General features: G+C 35.6%; 1 protein-coding gene across 10 annotated transcripts in view; it reads right to left on the minus strand.

Annotated features, from left to right (window-relative positions):
• HMBOX1 (homeobox containing 1) overlaps window positions 1–20414 on the minus strand; it is a 196659-nt gene that overhangs the window by 121056 nt on the left and 55189 nt on the right. The gene's annotated exons all lie outside the window — the stretch shown is intronic.

Consider the following 20414-nt stretch of genomic DNA (forward strand, 5'->3'; position numbering starts at 1 on the left):
TTAGTATTCTACTGCTTTATTCACCATTCAGACCCTGTGACCCCTTTCAATTCAGACATAGATTTTAACAAAAAAATGCAATCTACTACTCACAGCTTAGGAGCTGAAGATCATGTATTACTTACTGAACTTATTAGCAGTTTCAAACCACAATCTATAGAAGCAACAATTTCCATTAATGCAAAGTTAAGATTATAAATTACACAAAAGTTAAAAATGTTGATGTCAAAACTCTCACATTAAAATACACATTCAGCACTGAATTATATTAAGCAAGACCAAAGTGTCTAACAGTGACTAATGATATATGCGAAATGTACAGGGTAAAGTTAGAAACCTTTCACATTTGCATATCCTAAATTGTAGCTTTAATGAAGTTCCTGTTGTAGTTAATTTTCTTGCTGACTTAAGAAATACCTGTCCTAAAAAAAGGTAGATATAAAGTACAAGGAAAATCTACTGAAAGTGTTGCTGATTCCCAAAATATCAAAACTAAACCACAAAACTGATTACTGGCCAATATAAATTCCTCATTCTTGCTCAAATTCAGTTAAAACATATAAATATCTTCTTGCCCTGATATAGGCACAAACTCATAATAAGAGTAAGATATGGTCCCAGTAGTGAAGGTCAAATAAAAATTACACACACATACCTCTATAATAAAATGCATAATGTGATAAGACTGAAAATACAAGGTTTATGAGAGTAACAATTTAGAGATTAATTTAGGCTACAGAGAACTGGGAAGACTTCTTAAAGTGAGATCTCAGCTGTTATCTGAAGATCAGAATAAGACTTCCACCAAACCAAGGTGTGCAGGAAGGTGAGAATCAGAGGAAGAAAAGATTCCAGGGAGAAGGAACAGTTAAAGGAGAGGATGAGGTATGTTTAGGGATTAAGTAGACCTATGTGGCCAGCCTTTTACATATATGCATGAGAAATACATGGGCTAGAAAGGGAAGACTTCCACAATATGTGGAAGACTGATAAATGCCTCATAGTAATCCTGACCTTTATTCTGCAAATGTGAGGACTATGGTACAACTGAATCAGACAATCTAGGAAGTAAATTACCAAAACCTTCATTTCACAGGTGAGGAAACTGAGATTAAGTCACTGATACAGACTTGTGTAACTGCAAATCACTGAGTTTATGTTATTTACATTATGGATATAAACAGATTTAAATATTCAACAGAACTAAAATATTCTAAGGACAGAAGAGCAAGCAAGTAAGGTGGTGCTATGAATTCTCTACTCTCGGGCTCAATGTCACAAAGCCTTACTGCATAAGAGACACATTTTTTTTAATTGACAGATTTTTTAAAAAAATTGTTTCAAAAATGAGTTTAATAAACATAAAACTTACTTAAATGAGTTTTAAATAAAAATTAAAAATCACAGCCATTAGAAAGGCCATTATCAGGGGTGCCTGTGTGCCTTAGTTAGGTAAGCATCTCTTGGTTTCGACTCAGGTCATGATCAGGGTCCTGAGAACAAGCCCTGCATCAGACTTCCTCTTCCTCTGCACCCCCCATCCCCATGCATGTGTGCTCTCTCTGTCAAATAAATAAATACATAAATCTTAAAAAGGGGGGGGGAGGCGTTAAAAAAAAAAACGGAAAATAACAAGTATTGACAAAGATATGGAGAAAATGAAACCTCCCTGTGTTGCTGGTGAGAATGTAAAATAGTGCAGCCTTTATGGAAAACAATATGGAGGCTTCTCAAAAAATTAAAAATAGAAATACCTTATAATCCAGTAATTCCACTACTGGGTATTTACCAATGAAAATGTAAACAGAAAACCAAAAATATGTATGCACCCCTATATTTATTGTAGCATTACTTACAATAGCCAAAATATGGAAGCAACCTAAGTGTCCACTGACAGATGAATGGATAAAGATGTAGCATATATTTGAATGTGATATTACTCAGCCATAAGGAAGAATGGGATCTGGGACCACAAAGATGGACCCTGAGGGTCAGACATTAATCAGATTGAGAAAGATAAACACCATACGATTTCATTCATAAATGGAATCTAAAAAATAAAGAAACAAACAAAAAGCAGAATCAGACCTATAAATACAGGAAATACACTGATGGTTGCCAGAGGGAAGGGAGGTGGGGAGATGAGCAAAATGGGTAAAGAAAAAAGTAGGAGATACAGGCTCCCTGTTATGGAATAAATAAGTCATAGGAATAAATGGTACAGCATGTGGGATATAGTCAATGATACCACAAAAGCATTGTGTGGAGACAGATGGTAGCTACACTTGCGGTGAGCGCAGCGTAACATTTAGAGGTGCTGAATCACTATGTTGTACACCTGAAACTAATGAATATTGTGTGTCAACTATATTAAAAAAAAAAAACACCTTAAAAAAATAAAAGAAATCTGAACTTTAAAAAAAAAAAAAAAAGCAATCACCCAGCTCTAAAAAGCAAGTAACCTATAAAGGTTAAGAATCAGCTCCTCATTGGCCTCTTCATTTTTTGTACTTTAAAGAGAGGGGTGCCTGGGTAGTTCAGTCTGGTAAGTGTCTGACTCTTGATTTAGGCTCAGGTTGTGATCTCAAGGTCATGAAATCAAGCCCCCCACCTCTCAGGCTCTGTGCTTGTGGGGAATCTGCTGGAGATTCTCTCCCTTACCCACTACTGCTGTCTCCCCTTGCATGCATGCTCTTTCTCTCTAAAATAAATAAATCTTTAAAAAAATAATTTAAAAAATAGAGTTAAGGAACATTCACAGACGACAGAGACAAAAGAATCCTGTGCCAACCAAGCTTACATTTTGATACATGAAAAAAAACTGCAAATATGCAAAAATTCAGAGTATATTTTCTCAGGCACCCCAGTTAAGAAACATAACCGAGAAAGGGTTCTAACTAAGAAAAAACAAACCAGAAAAAGAGATGTGGTAACAGGGAAGATGAAAAAGAAGAGTAATATTGTCATCAATGAAATTTTCAGTTTATATTACATAATACACATTTAAATAATAACCAAATGTCTAGGAACAGATAACTTATATGATAAAGACTCTTGAAACAAAAGACTATATCATGAAAACATTTCAATACATTTCTAAACTATTCAAAGCAAAAGCGTTGCAGACAGGTGAGCTAAAGGTAGGCAGAAGTTAAAATACTTCCAAGATCTCATGAGGAAAAAGAGGATAAGGAGAAAAAGGAAGAAAGGCAGAAAATAAAAGTATTCTAAAGGTCTCATCTCTTCAAGGTCAAGAAGCCAACAGAGAAAGCAATTAGCATCTTTTGGGGGAAAAGAATATTTTGTTTTCAGATTACTGCAAAGAAACATGTATCAGTCAAGGTTTAATTTTAAGGTCAAAAGTACATACCAGGATAAAGAAAAATGTTATATAATTATGAAATACACAGTTTATGATTAAACTGTAAGAGTTAAAAAACTGTATATACCAAATAACATATCAGGCAATAAATTAAAACTTATTAGAACTTCAATAAATTTATTTTTAAAAACACAAATATACTGAGTAATTTCAGCATACCTTCTAGAATGGACAAATATAGTTGGAAAGAAGAAAATAACAAATTTAATTATATTATCAATAAATATGATTTTTAAAAGATGCCTTGTAATCCTCTAACAAAAAAGAGGTATTTTTTCCTAAGTTTATCACCATGACTGATCCTAAACATGGTCATAGTAAAAGTTTTAAGTTATTTCAGAGATATGTACCTCAAAAATTAAGAAAAAAAATTACAACAATTTCTTTCTGTAAAAACTGTGAGACGACACTTGATAATATTTGGATCAAATAGGAAATCAAAAGGGAAATTATGCTTTATGCGGTAAGCTATGACAAAAAATAGAATAAAATTAATTAAAACCCATGTGATCCAGCAAAATTTATATTTACAAGTAAATTTATGGCTCTAAGAATTTTAATTTTTTTTAAAAGGCAAGGAAGAAAAACACTCTGTAGAAAAGAAATAAGAGAAGAAACAAAATATATCAAAATAAACTAGGAAGGGGGAACCTGGGTGATTCAGTCAGTTAAGCAGCTGCCTTCAGCTCAGGTCATGATCCCAAGATCCTAGGATGGAGCCCCGCACTGGGTTCCCTGCTTGGCAGGAAGCCTGCTTCTTCCTCTCCCACTCCCCCTGCTTGTGTTCCCTCTTCACCTATGTCTTTCTCTCTATCAAATAAATAAATAAACTCTTTTAAAATATTAAAAAAAAAACCTAGGAAGAAGAAACTAAGAGATATTTAAAATTAACCTAACATAAAAAAAGTATAGAGGAGGGGCGCCTGGGTGGCTCAGTGGGTTAAAGCCACTGCCTTCGGCTCGGGTCATGATCCCGGCGTCCTGGGATTGAGCCCCGCATCGGGCTCTCTGCTCAGCAGGGAGCCTGCTGTCTCCCTTCTCTCTCCGCCTGCCTCTCTGCCTACTTGTGATCTGTCTGTCAAATAAATAAATAAAATCTTTAAAAAAAAAAAAGTATAGAGGACATAAATAAATCTAAAAGGTACCCCTTTGAATGATGATGAAATAATCACTCAGTCTAGTGAGTGGGTTAAACAAGGTGGGGAAAGAGACTCACAAGATTCAGAATAAAAGAGAAAACCATCAGCATAGGAGATAACTAAGAAAACAAGACAAAACTAAAAAAAAACAGAAACAATAACACACACAAATGCAATTGCGTGGCAGAATTTGAAAACCTAAAAGAGAAGATGATTTCCCCATAAAATAGAAAATATCAAAATTAACCCAAGAGAAATGAATTCTCGAGTAGAACCAAACACCACAAATTAAAGATAATTAAAAACCTACTATAGAAAAAGATACCAAGACAAGCTGGGTTCTCTGTAGATTCTTATCTTTAAAAAAAAAACATTATTCTAATAATATCAAACCACAGAAAAATACAAAAAATGTTCCAAGCCATTTTTAGGTCAAAACAACACAAAGCCAAATCTAGTAAAGGTACTAGCACATAAAATATACCCATAAACCGATTTCACTTAAAAGTATAATTCTGAATTTTAAAAAAAACAATGTAGACAACAGAGTCCAGCCACATGTCAAAAATAATATCCTACTATAATTATTGCAGAAATATGACAGTGGTCCCTTTATAATCAACATCATCCAAGACATCAACAAATTCAGGAGAAAAAAAATCATATCATTGTATCATTAGATGCTGAAATAGCATTCGATAAAATTCAGCAACCATTTTTAACAAAAGCTCTATGGGAAAAAATAGAAAAAAAATAAGCATTTTTGAAAAAAGAACAGTAGCGGGGCGCCTGGGTGGCTCAGCCGCTGCCTTCGGCTCAGGTCATGATCCCAGCGTCCTGGGATCGAGCCCCGCATCGGGCTCTCTGCTCACCAGGGAGCCCGCTTCCTCCCTTCTCTCTCTGCCTGCCTCTCTGCCTACTTGTGATCTGTCTGTCAAAATAAATAAATAAAATCTTTAAAAAAAAAAAAAAAAGAAAAAGAAAAAAGAACAGTAGCAAGTACCATATGTAGCAAAACACTATAATCATTTCAAATAAAACTAAGGTTACATGAACACCATAAATATGTATATACAGTGTACATATGCATGTGTTTATGTATATACCTATATTAAGAACTTGCTTCTGTATGGAAATTTGATGAACTGAGGAAGAGAACCAACGAGAGTGGTTACTTTGAGTACATGGTGGAAACTGAAAAGATTAGAGAAAGGGTAGGAAGGAGAGTGTTCATAGGAAACTTTTTTTATTATTTTAATCATATGAAAGTTATTACTCATTCAATAAATCAAATTAATAAAATGAGGGGTTAGAACAGCAAGCCCAGGTGTGCCTGGGTAGCTCACTCACTGAAATGTCTGCCTTCGGCTCAGGTCAAGATCCCAGAGTTCCGGAATTAAGGGCCACATCGGGCTCTCTGCTCAGTGGAGAGCCTGCTTTTCCCTCTGCCCATTACTCTGCTCATACTCGCTCACTCTCTCTCTCATTCTCAAATAAATAAATAAAATCTTAAAAAAAAAAAAAAAGAACAGGAAGTCCACTAATCCCTTTAAAATAAACACTGACTTGAAGATTACAGCAACTAATTAAGATACAAAAATGAACTAACTAAAAAAAAAAAAAAGAATTAACTTGCATAAATACCAGAATGAAAGAGAAAAATATCTTTTTGCTAAAGACCTGATGGAATACCTAGAAAATGCAGACAATTCCAGTAAAAGAAAACTGAAATTAATAAAAATAAATTATCAAGAATACAATACAGTTAAAATAAATAATAAAAAATTTTCCCTAGTTTAGAGAGAAACATCTACAAAAATAATGGGAAAAGTATTTCATTCATAGTACTTTGCCCCAATGACTGTATAGAGAAATAACCCCAAAAGATCTGTTCTTTAATTTTTATCGGATCTTAAAGTTATAAAGCAGAAAGTCCAAGAACTACCCAGAAAAGAGAGAAAACCAAAAGTGGAGTTCACTGACCATGTTTCAGAATACATTCAAAAGACACTAATCAAGCCGGGCGCGGTGGCGCGCGCCTGTAGTCCCAGCTACTCGGGAGGCTGAGGCAGGAGGATCGCTTGAGCCCAGGAGTTCTGGGCTGTAGTGCGCTATGCCGATCGGGTGTCCGCACTAAGTTCGGCATCAATATGGTGACCTCCCGGGAGCGGGGGACCACCAGGTTGCCTAAGGAGGGGTGAACCGGCCCAGGTCGGAAACGGAGCAGGTCAAAACTCCCGTGCTGATCAAAAGACACTAATCAAGGGGCGTCTGGGTGGCTCAGTCGGTTAAGTGCCTGCCTTTGGCTCAGGTCATGATCCCGGGATCCTGGGATCAAGCCCCACATTGGGCTCCCTGCTCAGCGGGGAGCCTGCTTCTCCCTCTCCCTCTGCCTGCAGCTACCCCTGCTTGTGTGTTTTCTCTCTCTCTGTCAAATTAATAAATAAAAATCTTAAAAAGAAAAAAAAAGACAATAATCAAATCAACATGGCATTGGCTTAGGAATAGAAACAGATGAGAGGAACAGAATAAAGAACTTAAATACAGATTCTAGTACATATGAAAAATGTACAAGTCAGAAGTTAAATTCTATTTCTGCAGGAAAGGATAAATTATTTTTTTTTAAATTATCACCACAAAACTGGCTGTCATCTAGCAAAAAAAAAAAAACAAAAAAAAACACAAAACAGATCTTTATCTTACATTTTTTTTAAAAAAGATTTTATTTATTTATTTGACACAGAGATCACAAGTAGGCAGAGAGGCAGGCAGAGAGAGAGAGAGGAGGAAGCAGGCTCCCCACAGAGCAGAAAGCCCCAGATGGGGCTCAATCCCAGGACCCTGGGATCATGACCCGAGCCAAAGGCAGAGGCTTTAACCCACTGAGCTACCCAGGCACCTCTCTTACATTCTTTATTAAAAAAATAAACTCTAGGCAGTTTAAAGAAGGACAAACAAAAGAAATAAACCACAGCAATACATTCTACAACATAATTTATAAGATGACAAGTATTCTAAACAATCTTAACAAAGAGGAGAAACTTGAAAAGATAGACATAAAAGTTTAGTTTCCTAGACATAATAAGTGAAAAAAGCATAAACAAACTCAGAAATTAAACCAGAAAAAATATTTGACATGTAGAAAGCGAGCAGACTCAAGTTGTCAAGTTTATAAAAAATACTCAAACTTACTAAAAGCAAAATAACAATTATGTGGTTTAACAATGAGATATCACTTTAGCAAAAATGTAAAAGACTGATTAATACCTTCTCAAAAGGGTACTGTTATATTTCGTTATCTAAGTGAATTATTCCATCCTTTTCAAAGGAATCTAGCAACATGTATAAAATTTAAAGTACATATACCTTTAACCTAGTAGTCCAATTCCTGGTAATCTAGCATATAGAAATATAAGTAATCATACCTAATATGTACAAAGATGCTTACTGTCACTTATTTTCCAAATTCTTAGTCTTTATAAACAGAGATGTTTCAATCAATACAGGAATGGCTGAATACATTACAATTTACTCTGATCAATTAACACAATGCAATCATTAAAAAGAATAAAAAGAATAAATTAGTTTTATTAGGTACCTTGGTGGTGGATTTGCACATTTCATTTGTTGAGTAAAAAAAAACCAAAATGCAATCAAATGAGTATAATATGACCAGGTTTTTCAAAAAATACAATAAAAAAAAACCCTCTGGATGTGTATGTCTTATGTCAGTGGTAGAGCTATATGCGTACATATACACATATGTAAGTACATGAGCACAGAGAGAAAAACAGGTAGTCATCAGGTCATGGAGTTGGGGTTAAGGACAGAAACGTGTATTTGGAATATGGTCAGGAAGGATAAATGCATCTATACAATAGATACACATGCACACGCATTTATGCAATAAAACTGTAAAAATTCCTACTATCAGAAATGGACTCAATTATCAAATGATTAATTTAGGGTTGTCAAAATCCTACACAAAGGCTGAACAATGAAGAAGACTACTGTCAGCATTGTTGACTACTAAAGAAAAATATAATCCAGAAAATCCATTAGGAATAAAAGCCTGTAGATGCTGTATAATCCACAGGTAGTAAGAAAGCTTTTTTTTTTAACCCTACTTTTTTACATAAAAAGTAGTAAAGGAAAAGATTAATTTTTTTGTCTTTTTTTTTAAAGGATGAATTTCAAAAGAACTACTATAGTCTGCCTCCCACCCCAAACTCCTTTTTCTCTTTCACCCAAACACCACTCAGTTTCTTCATACATCTTTGTACGAGGGTTAATATAACTTTATGATAAATTCCCAGCAGAGAAACTGTTATGACAAAAAGTATATACATTTTAAGTTATGATACATTTGTCAAATTGCCTCCCAAAGAGGAAATAATTTATACTCTCACCTTCAGGAGGTGCTTAATTGTGAATCCAGTATATCACTGGTGATATACAATTGAATTTATGCTGTGCAGTTCAGCACGTATCTGTTTCATTCAGTAAGAGTAAACACAGGAAAGACAGAATATTTAAATCAAGGAAGAAAGACATAAACAAGGAGTATAAGGCTTTACAAAAAGGGAAGCATAAGAGAAGGTAAAGAGTTAGCTATCGTACAAGCAGTAAGCAAGCCATCAAAAGGAGAGGGAAGAGTGGACAGTACAAACATCAATTAGTAACCCCTTATGTCCATATTGGGATACTAAAAAAGAATTATCAGAAGTTTAAAACAACCATTACAGAGCTCCTCTTACTGCTCGTTCAGCACCTCACACAGAACCCAGTGCTACCATTTAAACTACTTAAAATAAAGTAAAAATGTGTTAAAATAAGAGGTACACAGCTTCATGATCCTGTAAGTTGGATGCTATTAGTATTTTCAAATTACAGACTGTGAATTCACAGAATTTACAGAAGTGAACCCTCTTCCTGACTAGATACACATCAAGACATATACACATACACAAATACATAACTAAACATAAGGGCTGCCTGGTTGGTGCAGTCAGTTAAACATCCAGCTCTTGGTTTCAGCTCAGGTCATGATCTCAGGGTCATGGAGTGGAGCCCAGTGTCAGGCTCCATTCTCAGCATGGAGTCTGCTTGAGATTCTCTTTCCCTCTCCTCCTGCCCCTCCCACTCATGTTCTCTCTCTCTCTCTCAAATAAATAAATAAATCTTTTTTTTTAAAAAAAGAGAGAGATCAATAAACAGAATACATGAAGGTAAAAAGGGTCTTAAAAAACTCCACTAGAAAAAATAAAGTGAATATCCCTTCCCCTTAGCTCTCAGTCCTTTGACCAAAGATAAATACTATGAAGTTTCCTGTGAATCCGTATAAAGATAAAAATTAAGAAATAGGGATGCCTGGGTGGCTCAGTTGGTTGGACGACTGCCTTCGGCTCAGGTCATGATCCTGGAGTCCCGGGATCGAGTCCCGCATCGGGCTCCCAGCTCCACGGGGAGTCTGCTTCTCCCTCTGACCTTCTCCTCACTCATGCTCTCTCTCATATAAATAAATAAAATCTTTAAAAAAAATTAAGAAATAAATATACATAGACCTCCATATAGCTATCATACAATTCCTTTCCCTAATGGTGGTTTTAAAAAACTTTTTATTATGAAAATTTGCAAATATGTACAAGGGCAGTTAGAACACAGTAATAAGTGCTTAAGTGCCTATCACCCAGCTTGAATAATTAAGAAGGGAGGGGAGCTGTTAATTGTTTTAAAGCAAATTCCAGACATCTTAATCATTTTAACATGTAATTCTTAGCAAGCCTGAATATCTGGGTTCTACATTCAGCAGCAGATTAGATATAGAAATTTAGAAAGTGGTTGGGAGTGTATAAAAAGCTTTACCACAGAAAAAATGATAGCTCCCTGAAAAGAGCAAAATGAAATACATGAAAACAACTATTTAATTATACATCATATATCTAACACTAACTTTTCAAAAACTTAAAATCATGTTTAGTGGCCTTTGTTTTGTTTAAATACAAAAGGCAGGAAAGTATGTGATACACTCATTTTTAAATTTTTTTTTTAAGATTTTATTTATTTATTTGACAGAGATCACAAGCAGGCAGACGGGCGGGGCGGAGGGGCGGAAGCAGGCTCCCTGCTGAGCAGAGAGCCTGACATGGGGCTCGATCCTGGGACCCTGAGATCATGATCTGAGCCGAAGGCAGAGGCTTAAACCACTGAGCCACCCAGGTACCCTGATACACTCATTTTTAAAAGTTGAAATGGTTAAAAGTTTACATTTTAGGAAGTAATCAGAAAGTGTTTCCTTTATGTCAAACATTCTCCCCTGGACAATGCTAGATAAATGAGGCCTTACTACATTTAGCTGTGATTTGAGAGGCACATGCAGAGTTCTGCAGTGTAAAATGCTTGGTGATGTAAGGAAAACAGAACCACAGATATTACAAATTTTTAAAAACTCATCTAGATGATAATATTAATTTCTCAAATAATGCCTCCAAGTAGTTAAAAACTGTAAATAACAACTATTACCACTACTTAATGTATACTTCCATGGGCCAGACACTCACTGCATAAGTGCTTTACACATACAAACTCATTTAATCTCACAATCCCTGAGGTAGGGAATTAAGACAAGACACTACTTGACCACTGTCAATCAGCTAATGGACCTTTCCTTTTCTTATTAGAATTATAACTATATATGTACTTACGTCAGGCTTCATCTTTCTGCAAATATAATTTTAGGGATACAGTTTACAATTTTTCTGGGGCAATGTTTAATTGTGATAGGTACTATGCAACAAGTTGAGCAAAAGATACACCACTAAAAAATCTAATATTTACATCAAGTTTTACTCATTATGATTCATGATTAAAGGATATCTCATATTATGGAGATTTTTATTCCAAAAGAATTATTACATATACTACTTGTCAAAATTTTAAAGACCTATAGACTCATGTAGCTTCTCGTACATCTCCAGTAACATGGAAATTTAATGGAATAGTTTTGCTGATAAAGATCTTCCTTTTATAGACTCTAAATGGTTTCTTATAACTTCAACCCACTTGTCTGGCTGAATCAATACAGACTAAATTTCTTCTTTTCTCTTTCACAAGGCAGCTTTTAAAATTATCTGCATAATCTTGCAAAGAGTCTCCATGCTAAATATTCCCAGTCTTTTTTTTTTTTTTAATATTCCCAGTCTTGATTCTAATTTGACACGGTTTCTTCGTTTGTCATGATCCCGAATGTCTTCTCTTAAAAAGTGGCTCCCCAAATTCAACACAATACTTCTGCAAAGAACCTAATCAGAGCAGAATACAGGGAACTATTAGTTTTCTTGTCCTAGACCTAAAATTATATTACTTTCTCCCACTACCAAGTCAATTTTATATGTACTAAATTTGCAGACCAGTTTTTTTGCACATTCATTCAAGAGGCAGTGATTAAACATCTATGATGGTAACTGAACCAGGCCTCTTTTTATCCCAGACTTCCCTTCCCTAAACTTGGCCTTTTTTAAAAAGCAAAAACAATTTCACTTTTCCTTTCTTTTTCTTCTAAGCAAATATTAATCTGCAGTGTATCATATATTTATATTGTCTATTATCTGTGTCACTATTGTCCATTATCTATACCTGCCCTAGTATCTGGAACATAATAGGCACTACAATATTTGTTGAACTAATTCATGAATAGATAGAAGAGAGTGGAACATTCCTGTTTTTTATGGCCTCTAGAAAGGAGTCTCTAGGCTACAATACTTCATCGTTGGATGATCTTGAAGCTTTATCAATAAACACAATTAATCAGAGGAACTATATGACTGCCACATATCCTCTAGAATTTACTATGGTGGCCAAATAAAGGAGTTATAGGTTTTGATTACTTTAAGATACGTGGTGGTTTTTGACGTTATCTTCGAAGTATTCCCTACTTTTTTCCATTCTAAAATAATGGTATAACCTGAAAATAAAAATAGACATTTCTCTATTATCAATAGAAGGTCACTAGTAAACTCTATAGAACTATGCTGTTTTTGTTAGGAAATACTTATCCTTAGGTAAGAGGCTGAGCCTCAAATGTACTTAACTTCAACCATGACCACCTTTATATCTGTGTAGGTTTAGACACCACTTTCTTGTGGCTTTTATATCTGAAAGAACTGCAGTTTCAGATTCTTAAAATTTATTTAAGTTCAAAATATATGAAGTGGCTACTGTTTATATCATCCTATTTTGCATTCCCTACTATGGAAGTCTCAGGGTGCTTGACTCTCACGGGGTTCTTACAGTTAAGTTACACCATGACCTTACTTCATTCTCATTGAATTGCAGTACCAATACATTGCAGCAGACAGCATTTCTTCTCCACATCAGTTTAGAACAGTTTTTCCCAAACTGTGCTATGCATCAGAATTAAACACACAGAATCCTTAGCCAACTCAGGACCTACTGAATCCAAATAATTGGATGTAGGAATCCACGAACACGTTTCTTCCTTAAAGATTTCATTTATTTATTTATTTAGGAGATGGAGAGGGACAGAGTGTGGACAAGCAGGGGGGAGGGGAAGATGAAGAAAGAGAGAGAGAGACTCAAGCAAACTCCACACTGAGTGTGGAGCCTGACGCAGGGATCAGTCCCACAACCTTTAGATCCTGACTTGACCCCAAACTGAATCAGATGTTTAACAGACTGAGCCACCCAGGCACCATTCCAGGAAAACTTTTAAACAGCTCCTGACGTAATGCTACTTGGAAACTACTGGTTTAGAGAATAAGAAAGAACTCTACTAATATGGCAATGCCACAGCTGGTGTATGAAATGTAATGTCTAGGTATGAAGACAATTTTGAGAATAATGTTACCCAAAATGTTTCCTATTATTGCCCATATCAATCAATACTCTAAGCTGAATACTTAAAATAAAATTAAATGTTAAAAATAAAACAAATTTGGGGTGCCTGGGTGACTCAGTGGGTTAAAGCCTCTGCTTTCCACTTAGGTCATGATCCCAGGGTCATGGGATTGAGCCCCGCATCCGCCTCTCTGCTCAGCGGGGAGCCTGCTTCCCCCTCTCTCTCTGCCTCTCTGCCTACTTGTGATCTCTGTCAAATAAATAAATAAAATCTCAAAAAAATAATAACACAAACTTAAATTAATTGAAGGTAACATTGATAGAATTCTGCTTCACTGCAACAGGAAAATTTAATTTGAAGGTAGAGGCTATCATCATTACAAAAAATTTTTAAAGTCTGTGTTACTATCACTCAAAAATAGAACTATCCCCTGGATTAACATACACAAATAAATTCCACTGACATATATTTAGAATATTTTGATGTTAAAATATAACAATTTACTCACAGAACCAATCCACATGCCTTGATCCATGGCTCAAGCATTCATACAGCTTTGAAGCCTCTATTTTCTTCTGCAGGCAGAGTATATAATATACTGATAAATAACTTCTAGAACAAAAACTTGTGATTCTGCATTTCTGAAAGATCCAATATTTTCTTCCTGTTTTGCATTTCCCTACCCCAGCAGTTTCCCAATGCTTAATAAATGAAATAATTATACAATTGGATAAGAGATTTCATTAAGCTATATTAAGATAAATCATAAAATCTTAGATTAAGCTAGAATAGATGTTAACAGTGTATTCCAATCACCTCTGTTTACAGATTAAAAAAAAAAAAATCTGAAAATAGGAGCCAGAAACATTGACTCCCAAGTTACTGCTCACACTAGTTTACCAATAAGTAAAAGCAAAAATTCCAGTTAGTCATCCAGGATTGCAGGGTCTTTATAAATGCATGAAATTTGAAGGTTTTGTTGAGTTCAGAATTGTTATAAATATGCTAACAGAAGCTGTCCATAGTTGGCTCTGGGCAAGTATTTATTGGAGAGGGATTAATACAATTTAACATATTTTTGAGAAACAACATAACAAAAGATACGAGATAATTGTTTGGTACCCACTTTTCCCTACAGGTACTTCTTGTTATGCGTCAATCATTTTATGCATAAAAAGCATCTCAAGTCATACAGTACCTTGTATTCACTCATTTATGTTTTAAACAAATATTTATTGTTACATGTGTTACAATGTCACCTTCAATTAATTTCTATTACATGTGAGAAATTATACTGGGAAATACAGCAATGAAGTAAACAAAGTCCCTGTTCACATACAGCTTACATTCTTGTGGTGAAAGACTGGCAAAAAAAAAAAAAAGTTTTTTTTTTTTTAAAAGGTGAAATATACAGTATTTAGATCATGGTAGGTACAACAGAGAAGAATAAAGCTGAGAAAGCATTTAGGGATCGTGGATGGAGGCGTTAAAACTTTAAGTAGGGTGCTCAGAGAAAGCCTCAGTGATAAAGCTACATGAGAGTAAAGATTTGAAAGACATTAGGAAGCAAGCCATGTAGTTAAAGGGGAGAGAGTATTCAAGATCAAGACCTCGAGGCAGAAACTGTCTACCATGTTTAAAGAATACCACTGAGGACTCTAGCCACTGTGGCTAGAGTTGCATGAACAATAGAACATGAAATCAGAGAAGTGGGAGCTACTAGGAAGGCCAGATCAAACAGGAACCTATGGTTGAAAATTTCTATTAAAAATACTAAATATTATCGTGGCTAGGTAGAAATTAAATCAATAGCTTTACTAGGGATGACCCAATTTAATAGGAAACTTATCATGAATTGGTAATGGTAGAATTTCTGAAAATATCAACAACAGGTTAATAGGAATGTTATTTTGGGGCATTCCCAGCATCCATTAAATTGACTTCAGAGAGCACTATCAACTACTCATATGACTAGCTCTGAAGCATCCTCTTGTCCATTTACTAGGAGGTGAGTGCTAAAAGGAGGATACAAAGGTAGAGGATGAGGGAATTCACATCCTCTCCCTTGCAAGAGAAGCAGAGAATGTTTTACCTTCCACATCTCAGGAGAATATGCTAATACATAATTCAAAATAAGGAGCTGGCCAATCAGATAATGTTTTACCGCTGAAGTTGAAATCAAATGAATTCCGAGGAGCCAACTTACACTTTATCCCCAAACTTACAACACCATAGGCATCCCAAGGACAGCTGCACTTTCTTTTATTCCCTGCATTCCTCACAATCTACTACAGTTATTTTCGAGCCTCACATTTTGTACTGCCCGACCGCACAGACATAAAAAAGCATTTCAAGTCATGAGAAAAGGCTCTCTACCCGAGTTAGGGAGCCCACGGCTTTTCTCATCTTTAAAATCCTGGGGGTGCAGATATCATCACATTTTCTTTCTTTTGTTCCTTTATGTTCCCCCTGACCCGACCATTCCCAGCAAGATCACAAATTCTACTCCAAAACCATAATGGATTATCTCAATTTTATTTGCTGTAATATAATCTCTATATATTTCAGATCCTTTACTCTGAGTTATTTTCCTCAGATATCTACTGACAAACTCATGAGTTCTCAAACTATAACGACAATTATAAAGTGTAATGCACCATACAAATAAACAGTATTAATATTTTAAAATTGTTTACTATATCTACCAAATACTACTAGCTCTCAAAAAGCACTCTCTGTACTATGGATTTATATCTAATTATAAGTAGCAAGAAATGTTCAATCTTTGGAATAATTTCCAGACTCAAATCAGTTTTAAATTCTTTCATATTATGTCTGACCAGCATTTTAAAATGTGCTAAATCTGTATCCCATGATCTTTACTACTTTTTTTTATATGAGTTAACATATAAACAAAAGGGAAGGTTTAAAAATATCTATCAAGCACATTCATATTAAAGACAATCTCTACAAAGGGCAGAGAATGATTCAGTCTTAAAATTCTGATTTACACTTTATGCCCTATCCCCAAATATTAAGCATTAATAACTTCAACATATATTTGATAGGTTGTCATTTTAAACTGGAATTTATAGCTTGAAAAATCTACTCTTTATACAGTGAACTGAAACAAAACACAAGTATATGCTAAACCAATGATTTAATTATCCTTTTAGCAGGTTCTTTTATCTGTAACTTTCTCTATCTTACTCAAAACCTTCTCTTCTGCTATAATGATGCCATGGTTTCCAACTGTTCTCCTTACCTCCATTCTTTTCCATGTGACACACCGTTGACAAAATAGTCTTTCTAAAATTTAAAACTGGGAGTATAACAGAATAATACAAAGAATAAGAGACCTGGAGGAAGATGTTTGAAATCTCAGCTTCTACCACTTTTTAGCAGTTTGCTCTTGTACAAATGTCTTAATCTCACCAAGCACTGGTTTCCTCCTCTGTGAATTGTGAGCAGTGATTTCTACCTGAAGGGGTCACTATGAGGACTAAAATACCATTAAAAAGGCTCCTGAAGTAGGCACCCAGAAATGTTAGCTCTCTTGCTCCTTTGTAGATATGAACCAACAATCTTTTAAAAAGGTTACTGTAACCTAAGGAAAACTAATTTAAGGAGACTATCAGAAAAACAATATAATGGCTTGTATTGAGAATACTGGCTTTCTAGTAGGGAAGTTTATTTGGAAAACTAAACTATGAGAAAATAGTTTCACGAGTATGCAGATATCGAGAGCTAGACAGCTCTCAGCCAAGAACTGTTTGGACATGGCTTGCTTTTCCCCAGTAACTACAAGGACTCGTTGTCCCAAGTTTCCCACCACCACCAAATTCAATTTTTTATAGTGCCTCTAACTAACTTTCTAATTACTCTAATTATGAGTATATGACCTTGGCCATTTGAGAAAAAGCATCAGTGGCAGTAGTTTACAACCATCTGAAAGAAATTACTTTTTATTTCCTCAAAGCTGTGTAATCACCTTTGATGAACAGGGGTGAGGGCAATGGAAGTCTCTGACAAGAGGGAGAGAAGAGGTAATACAGACAATTTTATAACCCTCTCTAGTAGGAAATTCTGAAACGTGGGATTAAAAAAAATGAAGTAGATAGGTAAGAGTTTTTGATCCGACAGTAATCATAATTCAATGTTTGGAGGCTTTGGCTCCAAGTATTAATTCCTCTTCCAATACCTCACAGAACAAAGCATACTCAAAGGATGCCATGAATGACTACAGATAGAAAAACCTTTCTTGCTAAGATTTTAATACTTATTAACATCTATGATCATATCCTCCCAGCTCCTTCAAATAATGACCAAAATCTAGAAAGAATTCTGGCAGAGATCATGGAGAGAAAGCAGTATTTTCTGATCCTGCCTGCTAAAGTTCTAACAATCTACACCTCTAAAATAGAAAATGCTGGGACACCTGGGTGGTTCAATTGGTTAAGTGTCTGCCTTTGGGTTGGCTCATGACCCCAGGGTCCTGGGATCGAGTCCTGCATTGGGCCCTTTGCTCAGCAGGGAGCCTGCTTCTACCTCTGCCTGCTGTTCCCCCTGCTTGTGCACTTGCTTTCCCTTTCTCTCTCAGACAAACAAATAAAATCTTAAAAAAAAAATAATAAAATAAGATAAAATAGAAAAATGCCTGTTGGAGTCACAGGATATGGTCACCAAATGAATAGAAATGAGATATTAGAATCTCCTAATTCTTTACACTGTCATCAAGGGTGAAGGAAATTCCAAATGTCCTTTACTTTAAAGAAGACAAATTTAAGAAGACTATGATATATAGAACTAAATATTTAACAATCAATGGAACATCTAGAGGCAGTATCTAGCTGATAGCAGACAATGAAGAACCAGAATAAGTGAGAGTCAGAGCTAACGAAATAGACCAAAAACCCACCTCTGTATGTACAACAACAGAGGGCATAAACTGAAGGCTTAGCCAAGCTGGATCAATCCCATGGAGTATCTTGTTTAGTCTACATGGAATTTTAAAGTTAGGACACTGAATATAAATATGAAGACTTCTGTTTTTAAAGAAAAAAAATACAGCATCTGTCACCACTGAGTCACCACTGAGTTTATAATACGTTGTGTGCCAAAAATTGGCTGGAGTTGAATGGCACTGTCTCCCTTTATGTAAGGCAAGCACCCTCCAATTCACCACAGTCCCTACCATCTCTAGACACTAAGTATCTGCTGCCATTTACCACTGAGCTTACTGAGGTTTGTTCCAGGATAGAGAAATAATTCTTTATACTTTTATCTCTAAGAAAAGTATGAAAACAAAAACTAAATCTATTTTTTCCTTACACCTGGTCCATTTATTTATGTTCCTTGGGCACTGCCTAAGCAATCACCAAATAAAATGAGGTGGTAAGACTGCTCATTTATTAAAAGGAGGAGTCTAGAATATAAGCTAGAAATCAAAAACAAACTAACTTCTAAAAATTTATTAACTGAAAATGTAGCAGGTTTCAAATTATATAACCTTCAACCTAGCAATTCCAGTTCTGGAGACTTACCCCACAGATATAGACAGGCAAAATAACTTATGATAAAAGTTATTCTCTGTGGCATTATTTGTAATAGGGAAAGATTAGAAGCAACCTAAATGCCCGCCATTAGGGGACAATATAAATAAGTTATGATATAACCATACAATGCAGCCATAAAAAAATAAGGAAATTCCTGATGTACTAATACAAAACAGTCTCCAAGTGAAAAGAACAGAACAAGCAAAGCATGTAAGTCATTTGCAAAGGAGAAGGGAGAGAGTGGGGAAGAATATATATGTTAACTATATAGATTTGTTTATACATGCATAAAGCACTTCTAGAAGGATACAGAAGAAACTGGTAATACTGATTCCCCCATGGTGGGGGAACTTGAAACCTCAGGGATGGACGTGCTAGACTTTTCACTGGACATGTTTTTTGTATCTTTTGAATTTTGTAGCAAAGGTACTTATTCAAAAACCAGCTTTTAAAGATGTAACAGGTTAACTGAGCTAATTCCAAGAATGATTAAGAATTCAGCAACCACCATGAATGATGCAAATTTCAGCAGGAATCTAAAGGCGGTTGAGAGGGTGAGCACGAGGAGGGTGAGATGAAATAAGGACAATGGAAGAAATGGCATGGTGTCTTTTTCCATCTGGCTCTCTGAACTGGTTTTGAGCCCAGAAATAAAAGGATAGATGGAAAAGATAAGAAACCTTTTCAAGAGAAGCTGAAACTGTGAGCACCAATTCTGCTACTTTGGAATTTGGGTACAAAGTGTGGCACAGAGATGAGAGGTAGGGGGAACTCTCTAATTCAGCCATGTACCACCTGGGTACTCTGAAGACGGGCAGCTCTGAAAGCACTAAAGACAGAATTCCTGGCTACTGTCCCTCACAGGAGACCCAGCAGCAGGGGCAATGAAAAGGTACCATATTGGGGTGGCTCAAGAAGAATGGACTTACAAAGCAGGCTGTAAGAAAAGAATATTCACTTCATGTTCCTAAACACATTACATTCCACTCACAGACTCCCAGAAATACCTAAGGGAACTCTGAAAAGGGCTGGAGGGTTTGTGTGAGCAGAAGGGAACTAAAAGTTGTATTTCATGTCCATACAGGTGATGAAACCTAGAAATAATTGTGCTACAAAAATATAAAAGTATTATGCACAGGATGAAAGAACAGAAAACAATACACTGGCAAGAGAGCCAAAAGGAAAAGCCTTACTGTTTTTTTGTTTTTTGTTTTTTTAAACCTAGGCTATTGCTCACTGGACAGGAAGTAGAAGAGAAAAAACATGAGGATGGCTGGAAAGAGGTTACTCAAGGCTCTGCTGGGAACCAACACACTTAGTTATGCAGTACCTACTTTCCAAAGTGAAATCTTTCAACTGCTTTAAAATGTTTCTTTTCTAAGCCATTGAAAGCAATGAGATCATGTTCTTGATTAAGTGCCAGGTTTTTTTTTTCCCCCTGCAACCCAAACTGTTGAAGTTAAAAAGAAGAAAAATTAAAG

Source organism: Martes martes (genome assembly GCF_963455335.1).
Source record: "Martes martes genome assembly, chromosome: 2".
Classification (NCBI taxonomy): domain Eukaryota; kingdom Metazoa; phylum Chordata; class Mammalia; order Carnivora; family Mustelidae; genus Martes; species Martes martes.